The sequence below is a fragment of the Geotrypetes seraphini genome, chromosome 13 (assembly GCF_902459505.1).
Source record: "Geotrypetes seraphini chromosome 13, aGeoSer1.1, whole genome shotgun sequence".
NCBI classification, from domain to species: Eukaryota; Metazoa; Chordata; class Amphibia; order Gymnophiona; family Dermophiidae; genus Geotrypetes; species Geotrypetes seraphini.
Window position 1 is genome coordinate 45,969,252 of NC_047096.1, and position 14,190 is coordinate 45,983,441.

Sequence of the window (14,190 nt, forward strand, 5' to 3'; positions counted from 1 at the left end):
CTGATGTCACTTCCTGGTCCCACGACCCAGAAATGATTTCAGAGGGAGCCAGGCCAGCACAAGCAGCAGGGCAGAGTAGCTGCTCGTGCTGCTGAAGATTTTAAAGAGGTATGGGGTGTGTTGAAGGGAGGGTGCAAACATAGCATGGGAGGGCAGAGAAGTGCCAGTGCCTGGGGTAGTCAGTCCCCCTCCCCCCTTACTATGCCACTGATCCCTTTCCTAATAATTCATAGCATCCTGTTTGCTTTTTTGACCACTGCTGCACATTGCATAGTACAACTTGTAAGAAACAAGAAACCGCTCACAAGGATACTCCAGAAAGTCTTGTGGTAAAGCAGAGAACAATTTATTTTCTATCTGGTCAGACAGGGTGTCCAAATCGCATAAAAAAAGCAAAGTAGGTACACAGAGCTTAGTGCAATTATCTATTATACTAGTTCACATATTTCTTAGTCTCGTCTGCCTGCCTACTCATTGGTTGGAGCAGCAACAGTTCACAACCTATCAAATGTCTCCCTCAATTTCTCTGTTTTCCCTGCCTCTGTTTACTTCTGCTATCACCCTCATTTCTGGGACCACCAAACTCTATTTTCTTTTTCCCCATATATGGTTTCTCAATCCGCCCATCACATGCTCATTCCTTAGACTATGCTGCCTCCTTCAACTTGTTACTTCAACAAAGTCTTTATGTCTTACTGCAGGATCATCATACTTTACAGTTACTGGAAGCATTGTTTCCTTCAAGATATCTCATCCCCCCTCCCTTCCTGTCCTTCCTGAGCAATTTACCAGTTCTGTACTTTTTCTGCAGACCCCTGCAGTTTGCAATAATTAACACTAGTTTATTCAATTAACATTAACACACATTGGGCAGGATTCACTAAACAATCCTTTCCTATTGCATGACAGCTGACTGATTCAGTAAAGGCCTGCATGCAAATGGGTACAATTGTTAGCACGCCCCCTACCCACAGCCTGAGTGATCCCCACTCATGCGCACACCCTGACAGGAGAAGCAGCTTCCTATCACTGCTGTCAGGGCTCAGCCCAGCCCAGATCTCTCTTGCCTGCTCCCAGACTCTCCTGCTTTCTACCGCTGTTCTCTGCAGTGCAGGCCCACTTTAAAACCACAGGCTTGCACTGCAGGGAACATAGGCAGAGAGCAGGAGAGTCCGGAAGCAGGCAAGAGAGATCTACCCGACCCCCCTCCCCCCCCCGTGCCCCGAGCTCTCCTGCCTGCCCTGATCTCCCTTGCCTGCTCCCGGACTCTTCTGCTCTCTGCCGCCGTTCCCTGCAGTGCAAGCCCGTGGTTTTAAAGCGGGCCTGCTTGTGGGGAATGGCGGCAGAGAGTAGGAGAGTCTGGCGAGCAGGGAAGAGAGATCGGACATCGGCCCAACACACCAGCCCTACTCGACACCATCCCTCGCCCCCCCTCCCTGCACGGCCCACCCACCCACAGCATGAAAAAGTTGGGAACAGGAGGGGTGCTTGGTCTCTCCCGCTCCTAGTCCTCCCATCCTCGGGCCTACCCCTGGTCGGCCCAGGAGATCGGGGCCGGCCCACCCACCCCGGTACCTTTGCAAAAGTTGGGAGCAGGAGGGGTGCCTGGTACTTCCTGCTCCTTCTGCCAAGGCTCACCATCATCTTCGGGAGCAGGAGGGGTGCCCAGACCCTCCTGCTCCTTCCGCCGCAAAAGAAAATCCATCTTTGGAAGCAGGAGGGGTGCCCAGACCCTCCTACGACGATCTTCGGGAGCAGGAGTAAAGTCTTCCTGCTCCCCGGGGCCGCCGCTGCGCAATAGCAGCCGTAGGCCCTGCCCCAGCACATCATCTGATGCACGGGGAGAGGTCTAAGGCCCTGATTGGCAAAGGAGCCTCAGGCTCTTCCCTTTGGAGGGGCCTGGGGCACTTCAGCCAATCAGGAACTTCCTTAGGGAGGAGTCTAGGGAAGTCCATGATTGGCTGACCCTCCATCCTTCCCACCCCGTCGCCTGAGAGAAAGCCCTACCTTCAACCGAAGCAGTGGCAGGCCAGCAGCACTCTAAACAGGCTGCTTCTGTCTTGTCTGTCGGGGATTTCACTCTGTTGCGTTACTGATGATGTCATCAATAACGCGGCACATTGAATTCCCTGATGGACAAGACCAAAGCAGCCTGTTTAGAGTGCTGCCGGCCCAACGCTGCTTCGATTGAAAGTAAGGCTCACTCACGGTCGGCGGGGAGGGAAGGATGGAGGGGTTCGGCTGCGCGGTGAGTGGGGGGGTGCTCAAGGGTTCTGCTGCCCAAGGGATGGGAGGAAGGGAAGGATAGAAGCTGGGCAAGGGTTATGCTGCACGAGGGATGGGAGGGAGGGAAGGAAGGATAGAAGCTGGGCAAGGGTTATGCTGCACGAGGGACGGGAGGGAGGGAAGCAATGACAGAAGATGGGCAAGGGTTATGCTGCACGAGAAACAGGAGGGAGGGAAGGAAGGATAGAAGCTGGGCAAGGGTTATGCTGCATGAAGGACGGTAGGAAGGATAGAAGCTGGGAAAGGGTTATGCTGCACGAGGGATGGGAGGGAGGGAGGGAAGGATAGAAGCTGGGCAAACATCTGCTGCACAGGGGGGAGGGAGGGGAGGAAAGATGCTGCGGAAAGATGTGGAGGAAAGAAAGGAAAGAGGAAGAATTGGGGTGAAGGAGAGGAAGGGAGAGATGATCATGTGCATACCCCGAAAATAAGACCTAGTGCCTTTTTTGGGAATATAAGACACTGTCTTATTTTCAGGAAAACACAGTAGCACCACTAGGCATTTTACTGTTATTGTCATTTTATAAATGATTTCTTTTTGTACCACTAGCTCCTAACTCTGTGTTCGTATTGAGTGGTTCCATTCATTTAAATTGTTACGCTCAGCATACATGAAGAAAGTGGTGCGATTGCCTGTTACAGCTTCGATAAACAGATGTTAATAAATAAAACCAAACAAAAAGAATAAGGTGATATGTTTATTTATTAGACTTACATAATCCACAGACTAAACTAAACCTTAAGTTTATATACCGCATCCTCTCCATAAAGATAGAGTTCGGCATGGTTTAGTTTGTCACCATTCATGAAAATAAGGCAAACCTTTTATTTAGCTGATTTAAATTATATTTAGAACAGCTTAATCCCATGCTCTACCTATAACCTATGCTGGCCTCCGTCTGCTCTTAACTCCACCTTCAACTCTATACATGCATTTTTCACATAAAAGTATTTGTAAAACAAAATAAAAATAGACAACGCATCAGCATCGGTGCCGTTCGTATATGATGGACCACTGGTCTGACTCAGCAGTGGCAATTCTTATAACTTCCGGTGCATTATTTAGCACTTACCGCTTTAGTGATAAACCACCGTTAAGTAGAACTGTGTAGTAAGTAAGTCGTTGCAGTGACCTCATCTGCGGTCAACTCCTAATCTACTGGGCGAGCCGACCTCCTCGTGCAGCAATCTAGCAGCAGGTGAAGGTCGCCACACGCATGCGCTAGTTGATCAGGTGACCTTTGATGCTGTTGGCTCCTGCACGTGTCAGCGTGAGCCTAGCTACATCAGCCCGGACAGACAGCAAGAGCGCCTGCGCTGAATTTATGAAGAGAATAGTAGGCGGTACTCGGACGCCTTGGAAGACCCCCTGGGTACGTACTACGTAGTTGATCATCGAGAGGCTCCTACGCTCGTACGTAAACACAGCGGTTTATTTCCGACTTGTCTTTAAGATCGCCCGCGACAAACCCTTGGGCTTTCCTTCTCTGGCTCCCGCCTTCCTCTGGTGCAAACTTGTTTTCAATTCTCCAGCGTCCCGCCCTTCTTGACGTAACTTCCTGTTTCCGGCAAGTCGAGACGCATCCGAGGGAGAGAGATTAGAGGGGGACGGGTCCCCGAAAAAGGAAAGCTGCGGAATTGGGCGATCTCAGGTATCGGTTTGACGATGACAGGGGGAAGGGGTTTTCAGGGAGATGTGCTGGCTGGATCAAGGACTGGGAGGAGAGAGGGAAGACTTGTTAGATTGGGGGAGTGTTGGTAGACCACGGAAAGGGGAGGCCGGTCCTCTGGTCTCCGAATGCGTGTAAAGAGGGGTGTTCGATATATGAGAGTGTGAGGGCAGCTGAATGCGTGTGATTTGATATATCTGCGGTTAAGTACTTTTTATTGTATAAACTGTAATCATGGCTTTGGTTTTATCGGCTTTGCTTTTACCTTTTCTATTTCAGTGTGTTTGTCCATTTCTATTTTTAATTTATAGGAAAGTTAACAAAAGTGGTATTTGTTTTATGGGTGGGAGAAATGTCTTTTTTTAAAAATAATTTACAATGAACATTTCCATTAAAGAGCTTTATAGACACATACATGAGTCAATGCAAAAAACTTAGTACTGTACTGTATTGTGTACTGATGGCTGAGTTCACCACTGTTATCATAAAGATAATATCAAACGTTTGCTGTCTAATGCAGTAAGTTAGTCACATGCAGATTTGAAGCAGAGCTTGTGCACTAATCAGGGCATGTGCACAGGATGCATGCACAATGCATGTTCTATACTTTATTGAAATCAGACACAGTCTTTATCTCCATCACCTCCACCGGGAGGCTATTCTGCACATCCACCACCCTTTCCATAAAAAAATATTTCCTTAGATTATTCAGAAGCTTATAACTGCTTAATTTATACTAAACTCTCTCATTCTGGAGTTTTTCTTCATTTGAAAAAAAGATCATCTCCTTTACATTAATGCCAAATCTTCCTTGTCTCCCATTTTCCTTTCAAAGTTTAAATATTAAGGTCTATAAGTGTGTGCACTGAGAAACACAGGCTGGCATCCTATATAGAATCACGTCTTCTGACAGATGCCTAAGCCCCCTAATTCTCTAACCAGTGCCACAGGCACCAGTTACAGAATTTGCGCCTGCCTAATCGGGGTCCCTTGCCATCAGCTGATCACGTCAAGGGAATCCCTGATCAGCTGAGCCAGCAGTCCTACGATCAGCTAAGCGACTGCAGTAAGGAGCCCTCCACAAGTGTTCTCGAAATCAGCAGAAGAGATGCCTACTCCCTTCTGTTGCCACCCCTCCACCCACCCCCCCCAACAAAAGTATCCTGGTAGGAAGGATGCCCACTCCTTCCTGCTGCCGCTGTTGCACAGCCCCTGACACCTCCCCCAGAAAGTTACTTGGCAGGAGAGGTGCCCACTCCCTCCTGCCGCTGCTGTTGCACAATCCCCGACCCCCAGCCCCCCAAAGTATCCTGGCAGAAGGGATGCCCACTCCTTCCTGCCACCTCCCCCAAACCTCTAGCCCGCCACTCAGACAACTAAGACCACCCCAACACCTCCCCAGCCCTGTACCCTTAACAAAGAAAGGCCAGCTAGGGTGGCCGGAGTGGTGCTTACCCCCTCTGGCTGGCAAGCACACCTATGTAAAATACCCATCGTGGGATGCACTGGGGAGGGACCTAAGGACCTAATTGGCTCAGGTGCCTTAGGTCCTTCCCATAGGAATATAAGGGGCGTGACTTCTGCAAAATGGCAGGCCTTCCACCAGAAAGGAGGCCTAAGGCCCTGATTGGCCCAGATGCCTAAGCATGAGCTAAATGCTAAGCTGCCCATTCTATTCCTATGGGCGGCTTGGCATTTAGCATGTGCTGCTCGGCAAACACCAAGGCAATCACATGTCCCTAGACTGACTAAAACAAACTACTCATCCTGCCTGGCCCAAGAAACTGTTTTAATCTTTCAATAAATTACTCTGATTTTTGGATGTTTGTATTTTACATTAGACTTTGAACAACATAAAAAACAATTGCTTATTATTACCTGTTGTTTTTCCTTCCATTGGAAAAGTCAATGGTTTTAACTCAGCAGAAGCTGGATGCTATCTTGACTAAGGTTAAACACTGGATGTGTAAGAATAAGTTGATGTTAAATTTACAAAAATCTAAGGTGATATATCTGGCAAGAATACTGACAGCAAATCTGCCCGGAACTCTGAGTACTAGATACAGTACTGTTGTCCAGGTGTCCACAGAATTCCCAGGTCTTAGAATGGTTCTGAATCCACAATTAAGAGTTAGACATCATGTGTTAAATTTGATTAGGAGGGTGTACTATAAGATACACTTGGTAAGTAAACTGTATCATTATGTGTCATGGGGGGATTTTAAAATCATTCTCCAATTGTTGGTGCTTCCGGTTCTTGATTACTGTAATGTGGTACTGTTAGGTGTTCCAATGATGGTGCTAAAATCTCTGCAGGTGGCGCAAAACTATTTTGCGAGTGTTGATCCGGCTTCAAAGAAATGAACATGTATCAGAGTATTATTGTAAGCTGTATTAGTTAAAAATTGAGTTTAGAATTACAGTAAGTATAAATTATTGCTGTTGGTTTATTCAAGTGTGCAAGGCTGTTGTGCCTCACAATACTTGATGGATTGCATATCACCTTATGCTGGGATGCAAAAGCTTCATTCGGCAACACAGCGGAACTTGACTATACCGTCTAGAAAGGAGTTAAGCCTTCAGACAGTGAGAGAAAAAGTTTTTTCATATAGTGGTCCAGATGAGTGGAATAAGTTTACCTCTTTCATTAAGCAGCAAGAAAGTTTGCAGGCTTTCAAGAAATTGTTAAAATGTCATTTGTTCTGTTGTTTGAAATACACAGTATGATTTCATCAGCTTTGTTATGACTACTACATGTTATGCTCATTGAATTGATCCTTTTGGGATGGCAGGGTTGTTTGATGATGTTAATGTTAATATGTCAGTCTGTCTTATTATGTAATTTGGTGTTGTCAATTTTTAATTTTTGTAAAATAATTAAAATGTCTATTTATGTATTTATGAATGTGTTGATATACTTTGCCTTGTATAAGGCGGATTATAAATAAATTAAACAAACTTGAACTATTTTTTAAAGTTAGGATTGTCATCAGTACATTGATTTCATATATTTTCACTGGCAGAGTTTTATATGACCATGGATATTAAAAACTTTCACTATAGAAAGTGTAGATGCATAAGACACTGTTTTTAAAAGTGGAATGAGCTGAGGTCTTTATTTCTGCATTGTTTATTTTTTATATGTTAACAATAGAGGAGAGGTTTCTGGTAATGTAGTGGTTTTTTTTTTACCTTTTTTTTTTCCCTGAATGTAGACATCTAGTTGTATTGGTTCTAGGGCCAACAAATATTTACAGGCTTCTTCAAAAGAAAGTTTCTTTAAAATCAGACTTCTTAAAATACCATATATATAAACCAAGATTTTTGGGCCAAAAGAGTGGCCCAAAATTGGGAGTCTTGGTTTATATTTGGGTCAGCGCTGACCCACCCTCTACCCCCCTGCCCCCAAACCTGTTGCAGGCCTCTGCCGGACATGCCATGAGACCTGGTGGGCTAGGACAGGAAGGATCCCTTTCGTTTCCTTTCCTGACTCTACTAACTTTTTTCTTCCTCCCCCTCCCCAGTGTACTTTTTAAATCCCTGGTGGTCCAGTGGTGGGCTGAGACAGCAGAGATCTCTCCCACCCCTGTCCCAGCTGATTCTAAGAACTTTTACTTCCCTCCCGCCTTCTCTATGTACATTTTAGGTCCAGTGGTGAACCGCAGCAGGAGTGACCTTCCTTCACTCCTGTCCGTGCAGAGATGCTTGCTGATTGGCTTCCATGAGTTCTTAAGGTCCTGCGAGAATTTGCGGCAGCCAATCGGGTAGCATCTCTGCATGGGCAGGAGTGAAGGAAGGTCACTCCTGCCATGATTCACCGCTGGATCACCAGGGATTCTAAAGTTACATGGGGGAGGTGGGAGTGAGGTAAGAATTTTTAGAAGTATACAGGAGGCGGGAGGGAACCATGCTGTCCTAGACCACCAGGACTTATAGCAGGCCCAGTAGAGGCCTGTAAGGCATCAGGAGTGAGGTGGACAGGGTACAGAGACTGGTAGGGGAGGGAGGGAGTGAGGGGGATGGATGCAGAGCCTGGAAGAGCATTGAGGGAGGGGGAGGAGGGTGCAGGGTGAGACAAGGTACTACACTTGAATATTATAGCTTCCGTTTATATTCGAGTCAACCTTTTTTCCTCCTTTTTTTGGGGGGGAAAGGTTACCTTGGTTTATATTCGGGTCCATCCAGTCTGCCCAGTAGTCACATTCATACAGTATATTCATGGTCAAATTAACTTTTCTTTAATATTTCTGGGCAATAGACCATAGAAGTCCGTCCGATACTGTTTTTAGGTTCCCATTGCTGGAGTAGTCATTGAAGTCCACTCTAGCCTATTCTAACCAACCTGTCACTGGCACTTCTATCAAAGCCCTTCCCAGGTCATCCTAAATGAAATCACCATATATGGGACACAGACTGTGCAGGATTGCCCAGCACTGACCTTTAGCTTGTTTTATACCATTCACCTTCTAATTAGAGACCCTCTATGTTCATCCTACTCTTTTATAAATTCCAGGCACCTACCACCCTCTCTTTGAGAAATAATTTCCTAATATTGCTCCTAAGTCTGCCACCCTGCAACCTCAATTCATGCCTTCTAGTTTTAGCATTTTCCTTTCTTTGTAAAATATTTTTAAAAATACCTTCCAAGTTTTTAAACATCTGTATAGCCAGAACCAAGATTTCTCTAGTCTGGGCCGTGAACATGGCAAGGACAGTTCAAGATCAAGTATACATATCTTATATCATATCATATTAGGCATGATTGACTTAGCATCTGACATATGCACCGCCAAGTTAGGTGAATGAAAATCTGACCTAATGGAGCCGTGCCTATGTCTAGGACGCCTAGTAATGCCTATGCCCACCTAGGTGTTGCTGGGTGTGATTCTATAAATGGTGCTTTTTTGTTTTTGATTGACAACCGCGTTTAGTGGTGCCATTATAGAATCTGGCCCTAGGTATAATTTCCTAATTGCTCATGCCCACAGAAAATGTTATCTCCATAAAACTTTTGTAATCAGGATACTCAGATTTTGCAATTTACCTGTTTAAAACTTGAAAACACTGAATTTCATTTTTTCATCAAGCCCAGTAGCCCGTTTCTCATGGTGGCTAATTCAGGTCCCTAATACCTGGCCAAAACCTAAGGAGTAGCAACATTCCATGCTACCGATCCAGGGCAAACAGTGGCTTCCCCTATGTCTTTCTCAATAACAGACTATAGACATTTCCTCCAGGAAATTATCCAAACCTTTCTTAAAATCAGCTATGCTATCTGCTCTTACCACAACCTCTGGCAATGCATTCCAGAGCTTAACTATTTGAGTGAAAAAATATTTTATCCTATTGGTTTTAAAAGTATTTCCCTGTAACTTCATTGAGTGTCCCCTAGTCTTTGTAATTTTTGATAGAATGAAAAATCGATCCACTTGTATCCATTCTACTCCACTCAGGATTTTGTACACTTCAATCATATCTCCCCTCAGCTGTCTCTTTTCCAAGCTGAAGAGCCCTAACCTTTTTAGTCTTTCTTCATGTGAGAGGAGTTCCATCCCCTTTATCATCTTGGTTCCCCCCTTTGAACCTTTTCTAGTGCCGCTATATCTTTCTTGAGATAAGGAGATCAGAAGTGAATGCAATACTCCTGAGGTCGCACCGAGGAGCGATACAGGAGCATTATAACATTTTAATAATTCCTAGCATTCTGTTTGCTTTTTTGGTCGCTGTCACACATTGAGCAGAAGGTTTAATTGTATTGTCTACGATGACACCCAGATCCTTTTCTTGGGTGCTAATCCCCAAGGTGGACCCTAGCATCCAATAACTGATTTGGGTTATTCTTCTCAATGTGCATCACTTTGCATTTGTCCACATTAAACTTCATCTGCCATTTGGATGCCCAGTCTTCCAATTTCCTAAGGTCTGCCTGCAATTTTTCACAATCTGCATGTGTTTTAACAACTTTGAACAGTTTAGTGTCATCTGCAAATTTAATCACCTCACTCATTATTCCAATTTCCAGATCATTTATAAATAAGTTAAATAGCATTGGTCCCAGTACAAATCCCTGCGTCACTCCACTGTTTACCGGTACTCTCCTCCACTGAAAAAAATGACCATTTAACCCTACCCTCTGTTTTCATTGTTATAAAGTCATAAAAAGCAACATATGAATCACAGTTAACATGTAAGTTGTTGCCTTGTAATTTGTACTACTACTTTCTCTACCCTTAATTGGCTCACAATCTAAATTTTGTACCTGGGGCAATGGAGGATTAAGTGATTTGCCCAAGGTCATAAGGAGCTGCAGTGGAAAATGATCCCAGTTCCCCAGGCTCACAGTCTGTTGCACGAACCGTTAGGCTATTCCTACACTCCACTCTAGCCTTCCTTGCACCACAAAAGGGCCTGTTGTTTTTTAGTATCAAGGATTAGAGTTGAAAAATGGCTCAAAATTCAAAGCACTGTTTCACTTTAGATTGCCAACTGCTTCATCTTGCAAGGCAGAATCATGTTCATGTAGCCAATCTTCAAATCTAGTTCTTGACACTGAAAAATTAAAAACCCATGGCAGTTGGATGACAGAGGAATTGTGATGTACTTGGAGCAGTGTCCCGCAAACTTTTCTGCACCATAGCACACTAAACTCGGTGCTGTAGCTGGAAGGCATCTGGAATTGCACAGATGGCTCTCCCACTGCGACCCTGAACTTGTCATTTTGCTGGTGGAGGATCCTCGCGGAAGGGAGGTACGGAGAAAAGAGGAGAGACACTGGCGAGGAGGAAAGTTGTCAGCGCTAGCTGACTGCCTACAGGACGGGCCTCTCTGTATGAGAGGCACGTCCTTTAAGTGGTTAGCCGATGCCTCTCCTCCTTGCCGGCGTCTCACATCACATCTGGAATCTTCCGCAGCACACCGTTTGCGATATACTGGCTTGGAGAGATGACAGGGATTCTGCTGACAATTGCATATTAAAATAAGTGCTTAATTTTAAAGTTTTTTGTTAAAGAATATTGCTGCACATTATATAAGTGAATTGTGAATATGTATTTGTTTTGTGGTCACTTAAGAGCTTTGAGATAGACTTGACTAAGTGGGATACTTTATTATGATTTTAATAGGAACTAAATGATTGAAAATAAATCACCCAAATATGTGCCTAAGTTTGGTTACATAAAGCCGCAGTGATTCCTTGCTGATAATTGTGGGATATAAGAAACAGTATGGTATAAAGGTGTGAGTTTTTTTCTGATGGTTTCCTATTTTCCTTTTTTTTTTTTTTTTTTTTTTATTACTTCGGTTTTTGAGGATTTTTTTTTAAGTTGAATGAAAACATTTTTTGTTCAATAAAATTTGGTTTATCTGCTGGCTTTTTTTTTAGATATAGTACCATAGGCCAAGCAATTGTATTAACTTTATTATATTGTGGTTCCTATAAATCAGTGTGTCACAAATGTTTTAAGCTGCTAGCACACTAATCTCGGGGCTGCGATTTGGAGGGCACCTGAAAATACACAGACATCGACACGATGACATCACACGCATGTGTGACATCATCATATTGATGTCCGCACATGCATGGATGTCCTCCAGCTGAGGCCCTGAGCCTCCTATTACCGCCAGGTGGGGGGGGGAGGGTACTGCAGAAGGAGAGGTGAGGAGAAGAAGCAGAGGCACTGGTTGACTGACTACAGGTTGTGCCTCTCGCGGCGAGAGGCATATCCTGTAAGCAGTCAACTGGCACCTGCGCTTCTCCTTGTGGGCATCTCGGGGCACACAGTTTGCAATACATTGCTATAAATCATAGCTCCTTTAGACCTATTCTTGTCCTCAGAGATCAACTGTCACTTTCAGGTTTTTTGTTTTAACATGGAGATCTGAAATCCTTGTTGATGACTGTTTGGAAATGAGAATTATTGACATACCTGGACTTGTCAGAAGTCTATTCATATTCTGATCTGCCTGTGTTCAGTTGTCCTCTTTCTACACAACTGCTTCTTTCTCCTCTGCTGGAGAACTTTGATGTTTCATGAAGCATTTCATCAGTGTATTTTTCATTGTCACAGCTGCTTCACAACCTTGTTTTCTTCTGTCTCAGTTCGTGCACTTCTTTCTTGAGGGATTCAAGCTAAAATCATCTCAAAACATTCAACTAGTCCTCTCTTCTTGGATCAAGCTTTCTGTCTGAACAGAGGCTGAAGCTGTAACCGGGACAGCAGCTTTCATTTCCCATCTATACTTTAGATGCTGAATTTTTTTACAGGTGTTGAAGAAAGAATGAAAAAGCCCCATTAGAGCCTTTACCTCTGCTGTTCTGTAAGTGCTGGAATTTCAGAGAGTTTAATTAAATCACTTCTCTCTTTGAAATGAACGTAAAAAAAGAAATCACATTGAAATTTTTCCCATCCTCTCTCAGTACCACTTCAGGACTGAGAGCAACTGACTTCTGATTGCCTCAGAAGCATAGATACACAGGTACATACCAGCTCTCGATTCTTTGACTCACACTACGGTACTTTGCAAGAAAGACCCCAGTCACAAAGAAGTTTTCTTCCCTTTACATGTTCCTTCTCAACACCTCTACCATGTTGTCACATAGATCAATCTTGCCTATCTACCAAGCGGTGAAGATGGAGAGCTCTCCCTTATAGTATCCTGTGCAGCAGCCTCACTTCCAGTATTCTCTTTGTCTAAACATAGAAACATGATAGCAGATAAAGGTCAAATGGCCCATCTAGTCTGCCCATCCGCAATAACCATTTTCTCTTTCTCCAAGAGATCCCATGTACCTATCCCAGGCTCTCTTGAATTCAGACACAGTCTCTGCTCCACCACCTCTTCCGGGAGACTGTTCCATGCATCTACCACCCTTTCTGTAAAAAAAAAAAGTATTTCCTTAGATTACTCTGGAGCCTATCGCCTCTTAATGTCATCCTATACCCTCTCTTTGCAGTTTTCTTTCAAATGAAAGAGACTCGACTCATGCACATTTACATTAACGTAGGTACAGTATTTAAACATCTCTATCATATCGCCCCACTCCCTCCTTTCCTCCAAAGTATACAGATTGAGATCTTTAAGTCTGTCCCCATATGCCTTATGATGATGACCACATACCATTGTAGTAGCCTTCCTCTGGACTGACTCCATCCTTTTTATATCTTTTTGAAGGTGCAGCCTCCATAATTCTAAATGAGGTCTCACCAAAGTCTTATACAGGGGCATCAATACCTCCTTTTTCCTACTGGCCATACCTCTCCCTATGCACCCTAGCATACTTCTAGCTTTCACCGTCACCTTTTCAACCTGTTTGGCCTACTTAAGATCATCACATACAATCACACCCAAGTCCTATGGCAGCTGTTATTTTGTAGTCTTTAGGACTGAATTTGTCTTGTATCCCCTATCTTGATAAAGTATAACGAAATGCGTAAGCAAGCAAGTGGAATGAATGAACTAGGAAAAGCTAAGTAATCACTAATAAACTATTTCAAACTAAAGAAAATTGATGAAAAATAATCTAAATAATTTAGAAAAATGTTTTTGGGACTAATGAGGATTAGGACCGCTGCGAGTTAAGATACTCAAGCGGAGGTCTGAAGATCCCTATAAACATTGATTGTTTTGTATGCACACATAGAATGTTTTGGGGAGTGATGGTTGTTTGATATAGCAGGTGGGTGGTCATAACCTATGCAGCTCTGGTTTGAATCTGGCTGCTAGCCTGCCCATCAGGTTCAGTTGAGGTATTGGGGTTTTGAGAGGCCTCAGAAACCTGGGGTACACACAGTCACAATATTATAACCACCGCCTACCTCTGACTTCAGGGACATACAGCCAATAAAGAAATGCATGTGTCACACACAGAATTTGTGGGTATATAAGATGGGATGTCAGCAGATTGCCAATGTAGCAACCATGGCTGTCAGGGGGAAAAAAGTGTGATTTATTAGACATTGAAAAAGGCATGATCATCGGCTACCAGGCCAAGGGCAGTAGCATTTCAGAAACGGAGGAGTTTGTGAACTGTTCACGAGTTGCTGTTGTTAAAGTGTACCGTGAGTGGACAAATGGAACTTTTTTGACGACCTGACATGATAATTGTGCATCAATATAAACATCAATGTAGTGGGTAACTAAAAAAGTGTTCATACCAATACACCAAGAGAATTATAGCAACGGGAGTTCAGATTTTGACCTCAGAGTTTAAGTTACTCATCTGGTCTGTCATTCG

At 44.1% G+C, this 14,190-nt stretch overlaps 1 protein-coding gene across 5 annotated transcripts in view; it reads left to right on the plus strand.

The window, feature by feature from the left end:
* Positions 1–3,571: 3,571 nt before the first annotated feature.
* ZBTB44 (zinc finger and BTB domain containing 44) overlaps positions 3,572–14,190 on the plus strand; it is a 100,745-nt gene continuing 90,126 nt past the window's right edge. For 4 of the 5 annotated variants that reach the window (XM_033917515.1, XM_033917517.1, XM_033917518.1 and 1 more), the window contains exon 1: positions 3,777–3,938. The gene's annotated coding sequence lies outside the window, so the exon portion shown is untranslated. Of the gene's footprint in view, positions 3,660–3,776; positions 3,939–14,190 lie in introns of those variants that run through there. The other variant, XM_033917516.1, reaches the window with a different exon arrangement.